A 5,375-nucleotide genomic window follows, 5' to 3' on the forward strand; every position below is an offset into this window, starting at 1 on the left:
ATTTGTCTTATCCTTGTTTACTTTTCTATAATTTTTTATCTTATTATAATTTTTTAAATAATTATTTTCTAAATTATTTTTTCGTTTTTAAACACCTTTTTATTTAATTATTATTTCTTATTCTTTTTTACTTTTTATTTAATTTTTTTATCAAAATGTTTTTTTACCCAACTTTATTGCTACCACACAGGAGCTAACAAGCCCCTGTGTGATAGCATTTGGAGGTGACACATTCTCTTTTTTGAACCTGTCACCTCCAATACACGAGTTCTGAGACAGCTGAGATGGGAAGGCTGCTCTCCTCTCTATTTACGCGGAGCGGCAGGGTTCGTTTTAACCCTGCCGCTCTCCATCCTAGAGACATCGGCGGCCAGCGAGGAGAGATACTCGGTGGCGAGGGGAGGACGGAGAAAGTGAGGTTTGGGTGGCGGGGGGTAGGACGGATCAGCTGCAGTCTTATTACAATTGATCTTGGCGACAACGCCCAGATCACTTGTAAACAAACAAGTGGCTTCCTCACACTATATTTAGCCCTGCTTGCCCAAAGCAGGGCTAAATGTAGAAAACTACTTACTGTCTGGAACTACATGTCCCGGGCGTCGGGAGATTCCACACGGCTGCCGCCCTTCTGCTTCCTGCCGCCCTCCATGGCCCTGGCCATGAGGGAACATGGAGCCGGCTTCCAAGCCAATCAGGAAGCTGGGCCGCAGGTAATAACTCACAGGCCAGCTTCCTGATTGGCCGGGAAGCCGCCTTCATGTCGTTTGCCCAGCTTAATGCTGATTGGCTACCCAGCCAATCAGCATTGAGCCAGCCAAACAGCATGGAGCCAGCTTCCCTGACAATCAGGAAGCCGGGCAGTGGTTAATGACCTTCCTCCCAGCTTCCTGATTGGCTGGGAAGCCTGCTCCATGCTGATTGGCTGGGAAGTCACTTCCCAGCCAATCAGCATCGAGACAGCCAAACAGCATGGAGCCTGCCCGGGAAGCCGTCTCCATGCTACCGAAATACTATTAAACTACAACAGACTACTAGACCTGAAAACTACTTGTTACTTGTGTCCTTATTGCATGTTTTCAAATCCACTTTAATTCATATTCTATAGTCTACTACTTATTCCCTGCATTCTTCTCAAAATTGAATTCTTCTCAGGAAAATCAAAATTGGTGATATACTGTATATGTACATTATTGGTTTAGCATTGTTTGGGGCATCACTTAAGCAGTGAAGGAACTTTTACCATATTTTCTACATAGCGTCTCCTACTATTACTCTATTCTCACTTTGGTGTATCTGCTGGAGCAAAAAGGAGAAAAGGCTGCAGGGAGCAGCCTAGAACCCTGGAGGGAGCTAGGATCAGGTAAGTAAGTTTTCTGTCCCCTAGGCATAAGCGAGCCGTTAGTCTTTGCAGTGCAGTGGTAGCTTTGTTGCATTTTAAACTTTTCTTTTAGCTTAAATATACATCTATGGTATTCTTATCACTAGCTAACCCAGGTTTCACATAATAAGGACTGACCAGACACTACCTGTGATACATTTTTTGCATACTTTGCCCTTATTTTTAGTCAAATGAGGTATAGGGGTTAGGGTTTGGTTCTTTAAACCACTTTGAGCAAATAATTTATTAATATTAATTAGCGCTCTTTCATGGTTATTTTATATTTTCTGTGGGTTGGCACCCTGAGTGGGGCACAGATTGTTTGGTTAGATCAATCTCTTTTTGTGATATTGACCCTCCCACATTGATCTAAATGGCCTTACAGACCATGGATAGACAGACTATGCCTGCAGGTCCAACCACCCTACACATTTAGTCTAAATCCTTCACAATAGAGTTGTACGAATACTGCATGGAAACAGGGCCGGATTTACTCCCTCTGCTGCCCCAATGCCAGGTTCCTCAATGAGCCCTCCTGTATGCAGGCTGCATACAAGTGTTCTCAGCAACATCGCCGAGATCACTTGTACAAAACAAGCAGCGGTTTCCCCTTTGTACATTTAGCCCTGCTTGCTGTCCCTCTACTCCCTGCTGCCCCCAGGCCGGGCCTCGCTTGGCCTTGTGGGAAATCCGGCCCTGCATGGGAATGTACTACACAAATAGTTTCAAGAGGACTTTAATATCATTATTAATTTGTTTGCATTAAAGCACACCATATATTATGATAGCATATCTAACCTTGATATCAAACTATTCATCTACATGCATATAATGATTTATTCCAGCCTATTTTTTTTTATTCAACCTTCTTTGAAGGGACGTCCTGTTTTCTTTACTGATGGCTTATAGTGTATGTTATTGTCATTATTTGTAAAAGAAATGGGGCAAAAGACACTGCAGGCATTTTAAGCATTTGTTCTATTTCACTGCAGCTGTGGGCTGAAGACTCCAAAGGTAATTACATACAGTCAATTACACAAATCTTTACTTGATGTTTAAGTGTCCATTCAAACCTAAGTGCTTAATAACAGGTTTTCATGTTCTTACCTTAACTTCACAGTTTCTCTATAGGAAAGCAGCATGCTGCACAGGTCGCTCCTAATCACATTGTTATTGTTCATATTTGCATCTGGAAAGGGCAATGATTTTTTTTCCCATGCTGTTTATATGCATTCTGAAAAACTGAAGTACAGTCTATGTGGATACTGTGGCTAGCTTGGCCTGGTGGTATCGGGGCACAGAGGTAAAATGCACTGTACCATATTTTACATTATAGTAGGATTAAGGCTGGGTCCGCACCACAGTGCAGGCGTAACCACACTTGTGTTGTGGCATGTTGAAAATGCGTTACACAGTTTTGTGGAAAAATGATGCCTGCATCATTTTACTGCAGCTCAACACAATCCCAAGCACAGGTGTGAACTACACCTATTGAAATCATGGCTTTTTGCTTTGTCGTTGCATTGTGTTTGCATTAGCCACTGCTGACCAATGCAGCATAATGGCTGCAGTGTGAACCAGCCCTAAAGTGACTCTATGGCCCCATTCACACAGGGACATTGCTGTGTTCTGGGATTCTTGCAGCAAGAACTTACAGATTCTTGTGGCAAGGATCATAGGTGTCCCCGTTCAGATGCAGCTGCTGTACCCATTCAAGTTAATGACAGAGTGACAAAGGCCACATCGGTCAGCGGCAGTCCGCATGTAATCGCACATGGTACGATTACATGCAGTTTGGATAGATCATTGTTGTTGGACGCAGAATAGATGTGTCCAGGAACAATCATCTACTCCTAACTGCATGCATTCGTACTATGTACATATTCGTAATATGTATTACATGCTGAATGCCGCTGACAGATGCGGTCTCTGTCACCCTGTAATTTACTTGAATGGGTACCGCGGCCACATCTGAACAGGGACATCTGGGATTCCTGCCACAATAATCTGTAGGTGAATGCAGTTTAATGCTAGACAAATCATCCCTGCCAAGAAAGGAATTCATACTTACCTGCCCGCCACCCATGCCACAAATCTTCACTCTCTTCAAGTGGTAAGCTTCCTGAAAAATCTTCAGCATCTAACACTTCTGGGAGTGTCAGATGCCTGGCCCTCTTCTATGTTCTGTGGCTTCTTATGCCAGCTTGTATGTCACAGCAGGATACAGTAGTGAGGTAGGGACCAATGGAAGAAACCAGAGCATGCAGTGGGGGTAGAGAGCATCCGACGCTTCCAAAAATGTATTGTTTGTAAGAATGTCACCAGCACTCCAGAAGTCCCTTCAGGATAAACAAGTGTTCATTTATTAAGAACCATGTCAAATGAACGAGAAGTGCTTTCGGGGCCACGCAGGGTCCCTTCATCGGGCTTAACATGTTCCACACTTCCAAAAATGTGTCAGATGCATAAGAGTCTTCTGCAAGCTTAGCCCTGGGTGGAAGGGCAGGTAAGTATTACTTCTTTTCATTATATGGGTTTAATGTATTTTAACCCTTTTACTGCCACAGTTGTAAGGGTTATGTCGGGACATGAATGCTTGCAGCAGGCCAGCTTGGTGACTCTTATGTTTGCTGCATTTCCTAAGCTCATGGTTGCGTCAGCAACCATATACTTAAAACCATGGCTGACACTTTGCTCTCATGTGAATGGATGTTAGCTGCCGATCACATCCACAAAATTTGTGAATGTAGCGGCTCTTGTACTCAGCTATGTGGATATGATCAGGCAGTCAAATGGCTGCCGAACACATCCAGCCCCTTTCCAGCCTGTGTGCCCTATCTATGCAACAGCCGCTGTCCCTTTCCAGCCTGTGTTCCCTTTATGTGCTCCCCTCCCCATGCTCTGAGTGCTGTGGAACCTATCCCCACTGGTTCCCAGTGGTACAGGCACTGGCTGCTTTATTTGCCATCATGCAAATAAATCCCCTCAATAGCGACACAGACATCAATAAAAACCTGACTGTATCCAAGGAAAATAAAGTTTTGGCTTGCGTTCCACTTAATGATGCTTTATTTAAAGCAGATCTTTCACTAGATCAACCCTTTTGCTGTCTACCATTTTCACCTCAGGTAACCAGGCAATTTTTGAATTTGCACTTAAATAATTGAGTGATTTACATTCAGTGAACACATCCATTATGTGCTGTAAACTGTTATTTAGGGCTGTTCCTCTGTAAGAATTGCTCAATTACTGTAAAAGTGTTTACCTTGTCCAAAAAATCCAATAATCACTAAAGTGGTTTTGTATGAAGTGACAGTTTAGTTAGGTGAATGATACAGGAGGAAAGCTTGGTGTAACATATTATATAATGTATTATTTAAAAAGTGTATTCGTTTCCCACTGAATGCCGATGAGCAAGAGAATACCTGCATAGCTATGTAGTGATGCATAGTATAGTACTAAGCATGTAACTTAGTCACTGTGAATGATTTTCATTTACATGGCCAAACTTATCTCAATAAATAAAATATCAGGAAAAGGTAACCAACATTTTTCAAGTGAGCCTATTAAATAAAAAAGAGCAACTAACAATACATTCAACCAAATAATAGGCGCCTTGTGGTGCACGTTCATTTTTCTCAGCATGATAACATAGTTAAGAACATATATTTAGAGACCTAAGCAGATCTGCTGTTAGCATCCATAAAACAAGTTTAATATGGCCTGGAGTTTTTTTTTTTTTAAACTGCAAACTTAAAAGTGGACCTAGGATCAGATATACTGTACTTTTCATGTTAGGTGCATGGCTGCAGATGTCAGTGTAAGATCAATATTTGGAAGTGGAAATAAAGTGCTGGACCTATCTGGTAATTCTTTTGGTGTTTCTCATTCAATAGTAGTTAAGCGATGTGTGATCTGGTTAACGGGTAGACAGCTTCCACAAGCCAAAGGATCTCCACAGTCACTACAGAACACAGTAGATATAGGAATTGAAGCA

This window comes from Nanorana parkeri, unplaced genomic scaffold (assembly GCF_000935625.1).
Source record: "Nanorana parkeri isolate BGI_ZX_2015 unplaced genomic scaffold, ASM93562v1 scaffold1943, whole genome shotgun sequence".
Classification (NCBI taxonomy): domain Eukaryota; kingdom Metazoa; phylum Chordata; class Amphibia; order Anura; family Dicroglossidae; genus Nanorana; species Nanorana parkeri.